At 35.9% G+C, this 19,512-nt stretch overlaps 1 protein-coding gene across 1 annotated transcript in view; it reads right to left on the minus strand.

Moving 5' to 3' along the window:
- Positions 1–15: 15 nt before the first annotated feature.
- The window catches only part of LOC113231880 (forkhead box protein O), a 201,800-nt gene continuing 182,303 nt past the window's right edge, over positions 16–19,512 (minus strand). Inside the window, exon 9 of the mRNA XM_026466420.1 lies at positions 16–3,797. The gene's annotated coding sequence lies outside the window, so the exon portion shown is untranslated. The remainder of the gene's footprint in view (positions 3,798–19,512) is intronic.

Raw genomic sequence — 19,512 nt, forward strand, 5'->3', positions numbered from 1 at the left:
GCTGAACCAACCGAACGTATTTTCTCATATAAGAGGTTCGGCCGCCTCCTTTTTCGTTCTTACATTAACTTTTAAGAGGTTTTCCAACGATTGTTGAAAATTCCGCTATATGTCAAATGTAGGAATAACTGACTAAAATTTAATTTTGCCCTTTGGAAACAAAATGTAGGTAAACCAAAGTATTGAAAATTGCGAACAAAACCGTGCCTTTATAAAAAAAAAACAAAATGGACGCCAAAAGTACAAGAATTGACTTTTTCTACACGTACTTGAACACTTATTGGCTAAATCTATCACAAACAGTCCACTGAGGTAATTCACAGAATGATTTCTTAGTTTTGCTACATTATCGGTGTTACAAAACTACTGAACTCCTTTAACATTAAAGATGAAACCGCACTAGGCGGAACAGCACATAGCGAGCAAAATATTGTTTATCAAATTATAGCGCACTATGGCGCAGAGCCTTTCAAAATCTGAATTCGATGTCTCATTACGTATATTCGTAGCTATTAGGGTTTTGGTCAAAATATACTAATACTCGATACACATAATCTTGCAATGGAAAAGCTGTCAAAGGAAATTCAGTAGTTTTTCTACGTCGTCAATAGAGTAAAAGGTCAAAGCCCTCACTGAATTAGCTATGAGTAAAAATCTGCACTTAGCTGAACGATGCTTATTCAAAAATTAATGAGACTAGAGATCTGACTATAAAAATTATGGTTTTGTGCGTCAATAGGACATTGATTTTTCATAATAATCTTTAGTATGTAGGCTTATTTACATTTTGTATAAAACAGGCACCTTTGTTAGAGCAAAAAATGTTTTGGAATTGTGCTTTGGGATGTTATGATCTCATGTTAGGTGGAGTATGAACTCACCGCTGTCTCTTCCACCTGCACTCATTCTTGTCATTTTGAGGGTACGACAAGTGTGTTGTTCACTTTACACTAATGTGTACAAAACGAGGAATTAAAAATTAACTTCATTGAGGTCTCAATACCTACATGATTATCTACAGAAACTTAAATGACAAGTTGAGATCATTTTTGCAGTTTCTCATAGAAACAATTTAGCTATAACATTTTTTAAGTGGGTATTCACTGTTTTATATACCTACATTAGTGGACAACAGGGGCGAAGTTATGCAAAAGTGGCTAGTAACTCTCTCGTTGCTGTCTGTCTTTATTGCGCATAGTATTCTCCCATTTTGTTAGCTATATATTGTGGTTTTTTTGTATTCTTTCTTGCGAATTAAATGATGTTAGGTAAGCCACTGTTCTGGAAATCGATATATGAAATGTGACATTATCACACGTTGACATTATTATCATGTCACGTTTTATAAAATACTGTCATTATGTGTAAATAGATTTCAATGCCGTTCAGATCATGTACACTACAACTAATTTTCTGACTGAAACTAACTTTCAAAAATATTTGATCATCTTTTATTCGAATTTGGCGTCTAAGTTGTTTGAGCGACAATTAAGTCATTTTCTAAGGTACGCACAACAACTTGCAAATAAAAGTTTATCGCAATTGAGAAATACAAGAGCAGGTGCATCGTCAGACGACAGCGTTGCGATAGTGGCGTAAGTCCTATGATTCGTTGTATCAAATTGTGGGATGCCATTTCATCCGTGTTACTTTACAAGGCTACAAGCATGTAATTATACAAAACTACAATACAAATCTACATTCTACGCCATGTCTTAAACATTTTATTTCTAGTTGGTGTTACCATATTTCACACAAGCACAGCATAAACGTTTCACATACAAACAATATACCGTTCTGTACAAAAATATAGCAATGAATTTGTTTATGGCATTATTAACTAAATATAGGTTATTTAAAAAAAATGGCAATGGTCTGTGAACACCGTCCACATTGCAATCAGTCTGAAGTATGTACGAGTATGTTGCGACTTCTGGAAAAAATAGACCATAAATACAGACAGTCTACAGTTCATACCATGTGGCCTAATTTACACACACCAGCACAATTAGCGGAATAAAATAGTAACGCTTATATTTAGGGCGCTTTCAAATTAGAAGCTTGTAGAAGCGCTGCAGTGGCGCGGCTGCCGCGCATCTGTAGCGCTTCAGTAATTTTTAATTCACTAATAGTAACTGCAAACGTAGCGCGCGCGCGTCGGACAGTGCAACTACGCTTTTTAATATTGTATGAAAATGAGTAGCGACGCTGCTGCAGCGCCATTATTGCAGCACTTATATAAGCGTCTAAATTGAAGACTCCCTTAAAATCGAAATTAAGCAAAATTGCTTATTTTTAGATATTGTGATAAAGTACAAACGGCTGGAAATTTAAAAATGGCAACAGTTTAACATTGATTAAATAAAAATTTTAATACAAAATAACTTTTTCTATTAAAGTTCACGAAATTGACAAGACGCAATTTTAACCTCGGACCACTCGACAAACCTGCTTTAGCAGGAAATTACAACAGACGAATGAAAAAATGGCAGACGATCAATTTTTTATATATTTTTTTACATTTATTGTTTGTGTTCTGCTAAATGTTTCGGTGTGTGTATGTTTTACATATGCCAACATGTAGACAAATAAATGTGGCCCATAGAGTACATCGTGATTTTATGTCAACTGCAGTACAACTTGGTGACGCTTGGACAGATTTCAAAGGACCTTTCAGCTTTTGTACTGTTGGTTTCAAAATTACTTTAACAATTTCCATTGAAATAGCTACATATAAAAAAAACATTTAAGAGGTAATAATAAACTTAACATTACTAGGTTTAAGAGGGGACGCAGATATAGTATCTATTTCTCATAGAAATTCTTCCTTTAGTTTATATTAAGCGAGTTGCATAAATTTTAAGATAAGACGCGGCTGCCACATGGCTAACGAACTCACTGTAATCTGGAAGGATCCAAAAACAAGGAAAATACCGTTAGAAGAGATAATTTGACGTGTCAAATTAAAGTGCGCTTTAAAGTGAGCTTTCAAACCACATTCCAAGGAACATTGAACAGGAGCTCAGCGTGAATTATGGATGGTTTTTTAAAAGTACGCTACAATTCCACGCTTGCCTCCTCTTCAGTGCTGCCCAGGTATTTGACAAGGTCACATACCTTCTTTAAGATGCGTACCATTAAAGGGTGCCACACCTTTTAACTCTAATTCGGCTACAGCCGGTTAGAAAAAAGCTCTAACTACAATTACGTGAAAAAGAGCTTTTTCGTGTCAATAAGTACGCTACTTTCGAAACGGTCAAATATGAAATTTACGATTTTATTTTGTTAATAACTGTGCCAAGCCAAATAAGATATCTTTGTTAATTTAATAATACCAGTTGCATTGTAAGTTAAATAGGCAATTTTGTACGTAAACTTGTTATTTTGCGATACCTTGAATATCGCATGTGATGTAATCTTTATGCCTATAAACACTAAAGAATTTGGACTTTCTTGCACGCTGTACAAGATGCATAATGTCTAATAAAAGTTTTAAAGTTCTACGAATACACATCTTACTATTTTTCAATTGCACATTTGTTAACTTTACTAGGTAGTAAATACCTAGAAATAATTTTTAACATCCAAAATATCACTTCCTTTCGTCGCACCGTTTTGTGTAGTTTTTTTTTTTATAATGCCAATCGGTTTTGGAATACTTTAATTCAGTCTCTGCAACTGGTCTTCTTGTTGTTTACTATTTATGAATGTCGATGTAGAAACGTAGTCGTCCAGAATGCTATGCTGTCACAACCTTTTGCGTGAATTTGGCAGCCAGCTTTTGCGGTAGATGTGATCTGGAAGTAAAGAGAAAGGAAATCAGTGTTGGTATTAATCAAAAGTTTCAGCTATTAATGTTGTGGAAAATTGTTATCTTGATTGGCGGAGAAATAAAATAAATGAGCATCTAATTCCATAACACGGTTTTAATTACGTCGTCGGAGAACCTGTTCTTGATATAAAAAAGTTTCCAATGGACCGTATCGTGGACTATGGCATAAACCTTCTCCTTAAACGTTATAATGCTAATTAATATTATAAATGCTAAGGTAACTCTGTTTGTTAAGTTTTCACTTCTAAATCGCTGAACCAATTTTAATGATCTCTTTCGTGCAGCAGCTTCAAAAATGAGTATAGCCATGATGGTCGCCAACCTTCGTAGAGAAGCGGCACACTAAGAAGAAGAATTTTAATGAATTTGGCGATGGTGGTATAAAGTGGTATAAATAAAATGGTATAAAGATAGATGGGACCTAGGAGAAAGACATAGGCTACTTTTTGTCACAAAAATAAATCTTAAAGGGGATGAAATAGGGGATGAAAGTTTGTATGTAGAACCTATAAAACTATGGTAATTTGTATAGTACAGTAGGCTACTCGAAACTCGAAGAACTCATTCTACGCAGACAAAGTCGATAATAAATCTTTATTGAGCCAAGACAACTGTTGTATCGGAACATTTACGTGATATTGTTATGCGAGGTGTATTTTAAGATAGGGTTGAAGATTAGCGTCCGTACTGTTTTCAAATAAAACTGTATGACAGACGCTAATACGACGAATAAATGTCAATATTAAGAATAAAAGAGACCCGTACCCAGTAAAGCGTTTATAAGTTAATACCGTAACGGACTCATTATTATTAGTCTGGAGTACTGCTGCCACCCATGGGATGGCTTTGCTACACACCAACTGGCTACCTTGGATTCAATCGACAACCGTGCGAAAAGGCTTATAGGTGACTTGGAATGAGTAGAGGCGAATCTACAGGGATTTGAACACCCGCCGTAAAGTTGCCTGCTTATTAGACTCTAAAATTGAGCTTCGACACACGCTACTCCGACAATATGCTACATCGACATGACTTTACTCAGATATTACGCTACTCCAATCGAAATCGACCAATATAAGAAAAAAAAATGACAACATTATATAATCGGAAATATATTTTATTAAAATACAGAGTGTTTTTAAAATGGGACAGTATGGGGAAATCCGAAACCATAGGATACAAGGAAACTATCTTAGGAACCATAAAGTCGTCTTTTTTGTGTTAAAATGGTTTAAAAAAATACTCCATATTTCAATAAAATAAATTTCCGAACATATAATGTTGTCCTTTTTTTGTTATATTGATCGATATAAGAAACCATTTCCTACGTGGGTTTGTAATGATGATTTTTCTTATCTGATTACAAAGATTTTTTTTAAGAAACAGACGAGATGGTCTGTGCTGTCGAAGTAGCGAAATGTCTGCGTAAAATCATGTCGATGTAACATATTGTCGGAGTAGCGTGTGTCGAAGTTCAATTTTAGAGTCCCTTATTATTCTACAGGATATATCACTGAGAGTGTGCGATGGAATTACACGATTTAATTCCGCCTTCCCATCGCCATCACCGGGGGACTAGATGTAGGCTTGGGTTCCACCCCTATGTTGTGGATATTCCAAAGATTCGCACGAAGCGTTACGCTTCCATATTAATATGGCAAACGGCTATGGAGTGGAATTCCTAGCCTGCAGACTTAGTCCCTCAATGCTTATGCCTTTTCAAGGCAAGAATGAATAGGCTCATCGTTTTATAAAAAAAAGTAAAACAAAAGAAGTTTTTACACACTTATGAAGGCACTCTATGTTTAACTCTTAAACAAACGCGTGCTTCTATGATCAATATATCAAGTATTGCTGCCGCTTCTGGGTAGAATTTGGAAATGTGCTAATGATTAAATAGCAATCGATTCTTTAAAAAACCTAAATGGTAAATAGTTCACCTTTATTTTATGACGTAAGTTAATCATGACCAGCCGCCCTTTTCAGTAAAACTAGTTTAAAACCCTAATGAGTACTCGTGAAGCACCTTTTGGAAACATAAATTTAATATCAATTAAATAAAAAAGATTGTGTGCGTTCTAAGCGCGTCTATTTTTCATAAAAAGAAAAAAGACCGTTCAAAGAAACAACTTAAGATCAAATTAATTGTGATCGCTACCAAATTAAACATAAACGAGAAGGCAAGGTATAAAAAAAAAGCCGACGGCATTTACATCTAATAGTAGTTATCTCATAAAAACGTCACGGTGGTATTATCTCGTAGTAGTAGTATCTCGATCTAATTCTCACGAATCGTCTGTGGAATGGATTATCAGCGCTTCTCGGGCGAACTTTCTGCTGAGTTTGTGGAGTGTAAATCGTAACCTGCCCGACAGAGCGACGCCAAGTTGTCGCCCCCTCCCCAGCCTCGCGCGCCGCGCAGGTGACGGCTCGGGTAGTGACGTCACTTTATCATTGTCGAATCATGTCGATAGAGTAGAAGATGTCCTTCTCCTGATTGTCTTTGGGCAACATTTTCATGGCAACAAATTACACAACTTAAGTTCGCGAATTCGTTTTAAAAAAGGTTATTTGTTTTAAAAACCGAATAACAAAGTACGTTACACATAGTGTTACATATTACATTGGAAATAAAAAAAGATTTTTCGGATCTAAACAGCGTATATTTCGGAATTGAAACTATTCTTCCGGATTTGAATCACGTATTTTTGTTTTTTCAAACAAACCAACGTTTCGGGCCCTATACAGGTCCCATAGTCACGGTTGACCGAGGCGGTACAGTCAGCGTATATTTGTTTATTCAAACGTTTTGGGTTCTTTATAGGTTGACTGACTGTCCATCAGTCAAAAGGTATATTAGCGATTGAGATTCAGTTTATTAACGAAGGTTGGATGTATTCGTAAACTGAAACGTATCGATATGAAAAACTATCGATAAACGATGTGTAATGAATGGATGTAACGTTACTGCGAAACCACGATAAATCTGTCGCATATTCAGCGATGTAACGGACTTTCTCCTCGTGACTCATTGCTGCGAATAAAGCTGATTTTAAGACGTGATGTTGATAATTCGTATGCTTATCCAGAAATAAGTCGCTGTCGCTGACTGTACCATATAAATCTTATGAATTTGCGACGTTGTCTAATTTTGTTACCCGTTTGTGCTTTAATGACACACAAGAGTTGCCAGTTTCCGGTTTCGCTACCAATTAGCGTCTTCTAATCATAGAATAATTTCCACTTGACATTACTATAATAATCATCAGTAGCTTTTACGTTAAAAAATAATATTTAAAAACGTTCTAAATAAGATTGTTCAAAATTTCTTCAAACACTAGGTAAGTTACTAATACGCATTCAACTAGGCCGGTATCGCAGTAGTACCATACAAAAAATGCTAAAAATTATTTTGTTTCTTTTATAAGGGTACAGCACGTTGAGTTCGACCAAAGGCTCCCAAACTTTTTGTCTCGTAGACCACTGTTTGTTTTGTGTAGACCCTCTGCCTTTCTAATATGGATATTTTTACAAATTTATCAAATTCAAATGCGTTTTTGACAGATGACACAGTGCTACCCGCTTCTATAAATTTAACTGTATAGTGAGACTCTGAAACAACCATTGATGTTATAGGAAATGAAACTAGTTTTCCGGATTTGAATCGCGTAATTTGTTTTTTTTTTTTTGAAGAAGCCTCGCGACTCGTGAATAATAACTAACTTTCCGCACTTGTATCAAAAATAACTATTTTAAAATTAAAACCAAAAATTGAATTTTAAAACAATTGTTAAAATCTAAACGCACAAACATGTTCTCTGAAATCTTCTTCAAAATGGCGTTTTCGCCCTTTCTACAAAACACCGATGACATAAATTATTTGAGTTTGAGCAACTCAAGCTATAAGTATTTTCATTAACTAAGTCGTACTCCTGAAGAATTAGATTAAATTTACAACTTAATTTATCACAACAGTAGTCAATTGAGCAATTATTTAATAATCACGTGCAATGCAATCGCGTGCTATGAACCAACTATCAAACAACAAAATGACAGTCGATGTTCATTCTACGTTATTGTGATTGGAGTCTATTAATTGTTTAAAATGTTCCATTGTCTACGCGGTGCAGTACTAAAAAGTGAATAATTTTATACGACAACTGGAGTTACCACACTTAACTATAAGGTAATTGCATTAATCGGCTTAGAAAAGTTTTATGTATAATAAGATTGTAAAACACGTGTTTCGCGTTGGTGGTGTAAATGCAAGCGATGCATAGACATAATGATTTTTCTGACAGCTCCCATACCTTCTTTACATAAGTTTTGATTACACAGACACTAGGGTCGGCAGACTAAAGCACATAAGTCAAAAATGTGTTTCTCGTTGTTAATATATAATTATATATATTTTTGTGTTGTTTTTAGTGTTGGAAGTTAAATAACCTCTAGAATAAAGTACAAAATTTATGAAGTGACAAATGAATTTGACTTATGTGCTTTAACCAGTAGATGTATTAATTTAAATGAATGATGTTAGATTTTGACTTATGTGCTTTAGTCCGCCGACCCTAGTATTAACCTCTTGGTTATACGGGAAGGGCACTATAACCTGTGCGCGTACAGAAACCTCATAAGTTCAGGTTCTGACCCCAGCTAAATCAGTGTACAGGGTTGTCACAGACCTCTAATACTTAACTTCATCCGGTACTCAAGAGCGTTTTTCTGACAGGTATCATCCAGTAAACTACTGGCCACCTCATATATTTCTGCCGCTAACAGTAATGTGAACATTACTATGTTCCGGTTTTGAAGATGCTCGTGACATGACAGGTACATGGGACTTGTCAACTTATGTCTCAGGGTTACGGGCGTAGTGGCAGTGCCCCTCAGATCTTTGCGAATTAAAGCATTATACCTAATATGGACAGGCGTGTCGCTTACCACCAGGCGCAAGACTTGTTCGTCTCGTCACTTTAGTACGTGTGTATTAATGATGATCTTTTTCAGCGTAGCATGCCGTGTGACGCAAGATCTCGACTCTTCAATGCTTGTGTTTACGATGGGTCTACCTACCCTCAATACTGAAGACAGTAGTGGTTTGCGATAGGCATAGGTGTGACACTGGTGCAGAGAACATTAACACTAATAAAGTTATGATAAGGTCTCATGTTACTTAACTTAAGACGACAATATTGCGGCTCAGAGAATTCTACAATGTTTGGTAGCTAAACTATCGCACGATCAAAATGAGGCGTTATGACATCATAATAAGATTTGTGTCCAGTAATTTTGGGAGTTAATTTACTAACGTGTATACAATAGTCACATTGTATTTATTGCTGTTTTCTGACACTGGAACGATTTTTGAATATGGCAGAAGAAGCACAAGAGCAGAGTGAGCGCAGTAGAAGTGACGCTCCTTCAGAAAAATGTGCAATATACGGTTATATGACAGAGGGAAGAATACTGTGATCCCTGAACGATGTTGTTTGAGCACATGAAGCGGATGAAAGTAGAATGACGAAAAAGATGTATAGATATATAGAAAATAGGTTACATAGATTCAACGCGGAAGACGACATTGAAAGAGGACGGCTACAAAGGATGTTCTCTGACCAAATCGAAAATGTTCCTCAGCCAGGAGTGCGTAGTGAGAAGAAAAGTGTGGCTAAATGTAAATAAGTGAACTAGAGAGTTTTGTTAAGATTGTGCGAAGTGGCGATGGAATATATAATACCGTATAATGCAAAGAAAATGATGTCATTCAATGTAACAATGCAACTAACTCTAATAAGCAAATATGCAAAATGTATGTTTACGTAATTATGTTTTTTGCGTTACAAGGTGAAGATGAATTCCAAATATGGCATTGAGTCTAACGCGTTTGAAATTTTTGGTGTTATATACCTACCTGTATTCAACTATTTAGTTAAATATTTATTTATTTATGTAGGGTCACATAGTGTGCGTTTATTAAATAGAATATAAATTAATAGTGTAAAGGACGTTTCTTGATGTTTGAGTAATTTGGGGCCCATTGAAAACCAGCGTCACAGCCTAGTCTTGGTTGTGACTTTAGCTGAATGGGATTCTTTTGCTTACGCCACAGCCGCACACTTGTCAGTATAGTGTTATTTAGTAGTAGTACAACTTTACTTGTTGTTTCAATGTTTGCTACGCTGTTTTTTGTGTTATTTCTGTTTTTATTTATATTAGTTTCAGTTCGTTGCGTCAAGTTTAATTTAAAAGAGTTTACAAAGCTGATAGGTTCAGGCAGTCATTCCCACAAGGTGTTAACTCCTAGAAACGAATCAATAATACCGATATTTCTCTCACTTAATTAAGATTCAAGGTAGTCACCGTTCAAGGAAAAACCGTAACGCTGCGATGCAGAATTTAGATAAAATGGGTCAATGCCATCTAGCGGATTTTAGGGAACTATGAGACGAGTAATGCTATTAAGAGCATTCTATTGAATAGAAGTGAAATGGGGTTGTTACTATACCGACCTTAACCTATAGGTATACCGAGTGAAATATATTAAGATCTTATAGAATTTGTCTATGTGTTTGCTACAAATCTTTGGGTTTATACGGACTCGGTGTGTAACTCAGTTGCTAAGAGCGGTGGCTCCGGCATGGCACCACAATCTTGTTCGCGTCCAATTAGATCAAAGGAACTTTATAACATTAAGTCTATACTGTTAACAGTAACAAAAGGGATAATATTATTTGGTCCTCAAAGATATAATTGATCAATTATAATATGCAGTTTTTTAAACAAACGGTTTTTTTATGTTTGAAGTACAGTATATTAATTGTTCCGTCTGTATTAGTCGATCTACGGATAAATTATAAATGAACTACATTCAAGGTAACACTATCATTATATCGAGTTCTTAGCTTCTTTTCGCGATTGTTACACATAGGAAACTATTTTTCCGGATTTAAATCGCGTATATTTGTTTTTTCAAACAAACCGACGTTTCGGGCCCTTTACAGGTCCCATGGTCACGGTTGACTGAGGTGGTACAGTCTTCAACCAGTTATGTCTAATATTGATGCAAACCACCCTATTTTTTCACTATAGTTACAACAGTTATTAATTAAATACCTTATTTTTAATTATACAAAGAAAACATTCCAATTTACGCTATATTAAGTTTTACAAATTATTTTATTGAATGAATTTTTATTCAGTTCAATTTATTATTAATTATTAGTAGAAAAACATATTAATTAGTACTGCAGTCTTATGTCTGTTTGGGATTTTTCATTAGAGGAAATACTGGATCCCAAACTGGTGGCACGGAGAAACCATCTTCCCTGTTGAAATTAGGATGTTTTTTAATTGCAATGGCCTCTCGCAGCATCCTGGGTAGATAACGGACTTCTTTTGCAAGGACCTGGGGTTTGTCAAACTTCATTGAATGTGTAGGTTTATCCATGACATGCTCGCAGACTGCAGACTTGTTTACGCGACGTTTACACTATCATTATGTTTAAGCATACTAAATTAATTTCTCATATAGGTCAAATCTTGGTTGCGCCCTTCATTCAGTAAGTCGCACCAGCCGAGAAAGGGAAGCGTGACACAAGTGAATTTGCTTGCGTTTCCGAATATGGTTTCAGGTTTTATTTTTAATGATCATTTGTCTTACTTTACAGCATCAACATGAAACTATCACAGTTAATTTTTTATAAATAAAACATGGTGGTTTAGATATTTTTTGCCTGCTGCTTTTGCAAATTTAAAATGATCATTTAAATACATCCCGTAACAAAACAGTCCAATGTCCATGCTATGCCAGTATTTGCTGAGTTGTTCGTGATTAAATCTATTATAATTAAACGGTATATACGCAATTTTCAGACAACGTCAAGATTTGTAACTAAGTAGTCTCACTCGGTGCCATATTTAGAAGATACACGTCTGTATGCGTCATGATTTAGAACGAATCTTGTGAAAATTACGACGACGCAAGCAATTCCTTACGCCTCGGCTTGGACATTATAAAACATATAGGTTATATACATACCTATATATAGGTACAATGAATAGTATTATATTATAATTTTGTAACAGTAGAGCTCCTTGTGAAAGAATTCGCCCAAGGAAGTACTGCCACTCTACCTATTTCTGCCGCCAAGCAGTAATGCGCGCATTATTGCGTTCCGGTGGGATACGGGAGGTGGTGAAATTACAGTACATGGGACTTGTCAACTTATGTCTCAGAGTGACAGGCGCTGTGGCGATGCCTCTCACATTTTTGCGATTTAAGTTGTGAGTGACACCGCAACTGTTATGGACAGGTGTTTAGCTTACCAACAGGCGCATGACATTAAACGCATTAAAGTGAGTTGGATAATTCTGATTTGTTAAAAACTATGGGTGTTCTTCCTCATTGTTTGGTCAACATAGGCAGTGTCTGGAATGTTAGTAAAGCACTGTAAAGTGCAGATACAAGAAGACATTAGAATAATAGAATACTATAGGTATTTCTCCTCACCATTCAGTTAATGATATTATTCAGGCATGGATGAGTTTTTGATGGAGGAAAAGCTTTGTAAGGTGGTTGTGTACGGTAACTTTGAATGGTAGAAAATCTTTTTTCATTAATAAGTTGATTCTACATATCGAGTGTTTAGGTTTCCACAATTGTTACTCATAGGAAATGAAAGTATGGTTTCGGATAAAATCACGTTTATTTGTTTTTTCAAACAAACCAACGTTTTGCGCCTGTTACAGGTTTGATGCTGACAGTCCAGTGAAATAAATACGTAATTAAAGTTATACATTTTACTAAGATATTTCGCTATTTTTGTCTATGGAGCAATGTAATAAATTTCAAGTTTCAGACTTATTATCCCCTACAGTAACCTTGCAAAGGCGTGGACCGGAAAGTGAACAGAGCTAAAAATTGTCCCAGAAAACGAAGCAAAACTTCCGATTTTTTCAGTTCACGAGACAGTGTGATAATAAATCGAGTTTCGGATGTCATGGGTTATAAAACATAGGCGTCGTTGGTTATCGAGTGATTCCGGTGAGGCGGGCTCCTGGACTAAGACGGCCACACTATCAATAGTTCGGGGACAAAGTGGCAGTAATTACCACATTAAAAATAAATTCATCACGGGCACAGGATCGATATTAAAATCTTACTTAGGTAAGCTATCTGTATTAATAAAGATTACTTGAATGAGATTCACAATAAACGACAACGCTCAAGATGGTTACTAAGTTGTAATGAATTATATTTATTATTATTAAATAAGGAAACTTTCAGACGTCGAAACCGGTAGATTGGTTTACTTCAGCTACTTTCACAGTCTAATGACATACGGCATTTTGCTTTGGGGTAATGCCGCCGATATCAATAGAATCTTTGTCCTGCAGAAACGTGCGGTTAGGGCAATTTACAATCTGGGCCCCAAAGTATCTTTTGAGAGATAAGTTTAAGGAAATTAACATTCTTACACTAGCCTCACAGTACATTTATGAAAATGTAATTTATGTTAAAAGGAACAGTAATTTCTTTATGAAAAATAGTGACAGACATAACACTAATACGAGGAATAAAAATAAACTAGCTGTTTTTGATAGTCGTCTTCACAAAGTCAAAAAATCATATACAAAATTTGTAAAAGTTTAAAACTATAATGAAACAAAAATTTTATACTAAAGGTATACAACTTCTGCGTACTTGGATGACAAAAATCCGTGGTAGTAGCCCGTTTAGCTCATGGAGGTAGTTTCGATCTCTGATGTTTCAAAACAAAAAAATATATATTGTAAATGTTGAATGTGTACAAATGTTATTAACAAAGAGCAACTTCTAGAGTTTCTTGCTCATTCTTCTCAGGGGAATCTGCCTTACAAATGAGCGGTAGAGTTTACCATTGTGACGATTTCAAGTGTAATAATGCTTACCTATGAAATAAAGATTATTTTGAATTTGAATTTGAATTTGAACCAATGCGTTATAATGACACGCCAACATTTTGGAAAACTGTCTAGGTATTGAAACAGTAAAGTATGCTGACAATAGACACTCAGGGGGCACCCTTAGATCGATTTCCAAAAATAAGACACATAAAGAAATATTTGCAAATAACAAGAAAAAAGAAAACAAAACAAGGAAAATATAAAAACATAATCAAAACATTCAAACTTAAGACTGAAATAAATAATTAGAAAACTGAAATGTTAGTTATATCTGTTCATTATAATTTTTCAGTTTATCCTGTCATCCCGTGGTTGCTTGGAAGAGATTGCTATATTGTATTTGTTCCTCTGTATAATGAAGAATATGATACAAAGCCCAAAGTATTTAATGAAGTGGCGAATGTCGCAATTTATCTTCAAATTGTGGACACAGTATCCTCGTGTGCAAATTTATTCATACAATGGGGACGGGCGACCTCTTAGCCGCGGCGTTATTTAGGGCACACTTCCTTTATAGCTCGACGATTGCCGATGCCGATTTGTAACTCCGAGGCCCGAGACCGTTCCGCTGTCACACCTTGAGAAATTATTTACTCGCTTTTCTTAATAAACGAATTCACTATTTATATAAGAAAATGCAGTGATTTTATTTGGCAACGCCTCCTCGACTACAAACTGAGCGAACAGCGTTTTCTCCCAAATTTTTTTTAGTTTATTGGTTCACTGACAGTTATTACTCTATATGACATACTATGAATTCAATTTGGTGAAGATCTTATCTAAATTGCACAACTACTTATGAGTAAACAAGCTTGCAAAAACAACATAAAATGTAAATTATATGCAATTTAAACACAGCAAATTAAATTAAAAAAAAGAAAAGTAATACAAACAAAAACAATAAATACAAGTGAACAAGGGTCTTGGACAGCATCAAACTAGATGGGGAAAAAATAATTAAGGTTTAACATAATGCTATTGCGAAATTGTGCAGAGACTGCCAAAATACTTCGCAAACTTGACTGTGCTTATTATATAGTCTGCAGAGCCTTGGGATACAGGAATTAAAGCCCAGAACGGTCTTACGGAATGGTGGCACTTGGGAATTTTAAACTTAAATTTAGCTAGCAGTTGTGGACAGTCTACGTGCGAACGCAATACTTTATATACAAATATTAAGTCCAATAATTCTTTAACATTATACCTATGTTACAATTCCCGTTACGTCACATCGCTAGCTGTCTCAACTTTATTCCTTATACGTCGAGTCTATAACACCCGTCTCGCTTTTATTCCCTATAAATCAAGTGCTGTAAGTATAATGGTAACGAAAATTTAAATACAGTTGAAAAGATTTTAAATACATTACCATACATCATTATTACTACTTCCTAGACGCCTGTTATATAGGTCACTGTGTTACAAGTTACTAGAACGTATGAATGATTATTTACTTGTTATATGTCATTATATACTATACATATTATATACTTATATACATATACTGTACATATTATATACTGCTAGGCATTTGTCTCCTAAAAGAATTTCACCCATTTTCCAAGAGTTTTGAATGGGAGGGAATTGTAATTAAACACATTTACAAATATACGTAACTTATAATTATCCCATTAAATTGGATAATTACACCAAGATAATTATAGCTGCAATGCCAAATTAATATTAAGTTAAAATGTAAATTAAAGGGAATAGGAAACGTAAAATCTACGACCATCGCTGAACGAGTTTAAGCGTCTGCGGACGAACAGTACCACGTAATGGCTACACATTTATAATTTATAAAAAATAATTTATCAAAAAGTGTACCCCTTATATGCTTTGTAGTAATTTGTTAAAAATTAAATAGACAAATAAAACGTTAATTCAGCAAAAGTACAAGCAGGAACAAACATTTACAATCACAGGGGTATAACACAGCATACATTAGTGCACATTGGCACAAACACAAATATTTGAAGATCTGCAATAGTTTGTGCTGAATTGACCCTGACTCAACATCAGACCGTGAAAAGTGAACAGCGCTGTTTTTCGAACCGTAATTAAAAGTAATTTGAAGTTAATATTAGAACATTTTAGTAAAACACAAGGTACAAAATCGTATGCCCTAATAGTTGACCTCTTAGGGTCTTACAGCGACGACGAGACCAGTGGGGCGCGAGGCGCGGGCGCGAGCACCTGTTGCGTTGGGCGGGGCGGCGCCGCCCAACGCCCAGTCTTACACGTGACTCTAGATTTCGCTTTCACTTTGATTCTAGACTTAGGTCTAAAGATTAAAACTGTAATTTCGGTATGCCTGATAACATATATCGATCCATCCTACGTAACATATCCTATACTCAAATTGACAACTTTACGGCAGAACATTTTGATGTATTCAAAGGCCTAAAATGCGCATGATCCTTCGATTCTTAACGTATTGCAATAAAATTTTATACATATTATTTTCAATGCTTCATAATTTTATTGCGGAGTATAATAGACCAACTAAAAAGTAAAGTGTTTTATGTAAAGATGCATCTATCCTTGTGGCTTACGACAGATCATAGGAGCGGTCGATATATGAAGATAAAACCGTCACAGTTGTCTCATAATAACAGCGACTCAGGATTATCCGATTGCTAAGTTACTGGGCCTCTTTTACTGTTTTTAACCGACTTCAAAAAAGGAGTAGGTTCTCAATTCAACTGTTTTTTTTGTATGTACGTTACGCGATAACTCCGGTATTTGTGAACCGATTTTGATGATTTTTTTTTTGTTGGAAAAGGGGTACCTCAGATGTGGTCCCATTTAAATTTGAAGAAAATTTTCCAGTTCTAAGGGTTTACCACCCTAGAGGATGAATGAGTTTTGAGGGCGGTTTTTTAACACTCTGTACTGAGATTATTTATATCAAATGACGGGTCGAACCTGGAGTTTCACCAGCACCCTTCAAGATGGGATCGGATGCTCACATTACTGCCAAGCGGTAAAAATGGTGGCAATTATTTCCTGGACGAAATCTTGCACAATTAGCTCTAGTCTACTTAGGTACTTGCTTCTTTTACTGGCAGCAATCCTTTTACACACACGTCATTATCTTGGTTATTAACCGACTTCAAAAAAGGAGGAGGTTCTCAATTGGACTGTACTTTTTTTTTGTATGCATGTTATGCAACAACTCCGGCGGCATTTGCGCACCGATTTTATTGATTATTTTTTTGTTGGAAAGATGGTACCTCCGTAGTGGTCCCATTTCTAACTAATAATTGCCTCCGTGGCCGAACGGTTACCATGCCGGACTGCCACGCAGAGGTACCAGGTTCGATTCCCGGGTCGGGGGAAATGTTTGTATGGCCTACATTTATTTCTCTCGTGAGTTTGGGTGTAATTTGTGGTTGTCTATGTGTGTGTCCATGGCACCCGCGACACAGGGTTTCCCTAGTGCGGGGCTATGTTGAGTGTGTGCGTTATTTATTATTTATTTCATTTTGAAAAAATCATCCACCTCTAAGGATGGCTGTTCACGAATGAAGACTCATTTTTATAAATAGCGCCTAAATTTTATTATAAGGATCAATTATTTTAATGGTTGATTTTGCTATTCTCCAATTCAAGGCGTTTTTCTCTCCGATTTTTAACCGATTTTTCAAACCGATTTTTATTATCTCCTGTGTTAAGTCCCGTACATGATCTTAGACCGAAGCTGAGATGAATCCGGGTTTGGGCACTTTCCGATAACCGATTTAAATAAAACTTGGTAAATAGATGTAATTCCACGAAAATTTGAGGTCGGTTTTTTAGTACTCTCTATTGAGATTATTCACTTTTAAGCCGACAATTCTTTTGAAGGTATGTATGTGTAGGTATGTACATATATCCTAATTAGAGTAATCGTTAGTCGTAGAAGATTGAATGTCATGAATGGAAACTGACTTTAATGTATCTATAAATGTTACATCAAAACTGGTTATCATTGAGTAATATAAAAATATTGGCATATTCCATTATTTTTGTATTGGAAATAATTTTAAATAAAAACATGTGCCACATGTTAGTTATTTCAAATAAAAATGTTAAACAAATTAAAAAATAAAATCTTTCGTAAACGATCTCTACGCGCTTACAAAGTGACCTGTCACATAATTGGTTCACTCTGGCATTCATACCTCAACATTTTACCACAAGACCTTTAGGGCGCATTTTATCCGACACGTATTTCATCGCGCTCATGCCGTGCTATTGCAGCGCGGCGACCGCGTGCATCTAACTGTCATGGCAAAATACGCTCTATTAATATCGTTTTAACTTAAATGAGCATCCCGAGCGCAAAGGCGAGCCTGGCTGGTCAACGCGGCTACCGCGCGATTGCATTATTCTGAGGAATTTAAATATGGTTGCCTAGTAAATAGAATTCTGATTCGCCATTAATGTACGTGAAAGCGTGGTATCTGGACAGCCGCGCTAAAACTTACACGTCGTGTAACTGGGCGCTCAAGGTAAGGTCAGTCAAAATAGATAGCAGCTATCGTAATTTTAAAAAATGCATTACATAAAGTTTAAAATGCAGTGAGTAAATGGTTGATCACCGAGCATTACTATAATGTGCAAGGTTTTTTTTTTACTGTAATGACAAATTGGGTAATTAACGATGTGACATGCTGATTATATAATTTGATTTCTTCTGATAGTTATTTCATTTTAGTCTAATAACATTCGTGGTGGTCATATTTTAAGACCTTATGTAATTACATAAGGTTATATAGTAGCATTAGACCTCCTGCCACCATACCTATTTCTGCCACCAAGCAGTAATGCGAGCATTACTGCGTTCCGCTTTAGACGGGTAAGGGTGCTGGTGAAATCACAGGCACATGGGAATTGTTAACTTATGTCCCACAATGAAGCGCGCAGCTGCAGCGCCTCTCAGATCTTTGCGATTTGTAGCTCTGAGTGGCACTGGAACTGCTATGCAGGCGTGTCGGTTACCACCAGGCGCACGCTTGTTCGCCCTGTTATCATGTATCACAAAAAAAGTATTTTGAAAAAGAGAGTTTTTTTCTAACCGTGTGTACTTACTTATTTTACAGAAGTTTATATATTAACTCATTAACACATAGGTTCACGAAGCAATCATAGGTCCTTGTCCTATTTTTCATTCATCCCAATTTCTTGGTTTTTTATTCAGTTGCTTTTAAGCGTTTATGCGGGGTGTTTGTGTCGTAATAGTGTAATGGATCCATTAAAAATAGTAAGCATTTATGAAGACGATGTTCGAAAAAGAAGCTGGATACATCCACTCAATATGAAACGATTAAAGTGCGGGTAGATTCATATATTATATACAAGTTTATGTGAATATTAAGATCAATTTCTCAAGTACTTACCACATGCCAAAATTCAACCTCGGTGATAAATTTTTCCGTATCGCAGATTTTCGCAAAAAAAGTCTATATTCACGCGCATCTTATACCAAAAGTGACCCCTTCCTTCAGCCCTACCTCCACCCGCGCCAGCCCGACGCACGATGCGACCGAAAATCAGTCGTCATTACGACCGTGAGTCGGCAGATAACTCATTTTGCGTCGTCGTGTGAAACAAACCGTACTTTTGTATGAAACGGAATGCAGCACAAACGGCGCAACTCAAAAAACGCAACCACAACTCAAAAAATTACGCTCGTCTGGCTGGCCTCACACTAAGGTAACAAGTTCAAACGTGCAAGTGTGTTGTTA

This window comes from Hyposmocoma kahamanoa, unplaced genomic scaffold (assembly GCF_003589595.1).
Source record: "Hyposmocoma kahamanoa isolate Upper Pololo Valley unplaced genomic scaffold, ASM358959v1 66, whole genome shotgun sequence".
NCBI classification, from domain to species: Eukaryota; Metazoa; Arthropoda; class Insecta; order Lepidoptera; family Cosmopterigidae; genus Hyposmocoma; species Hyposmocoma kahamanoa.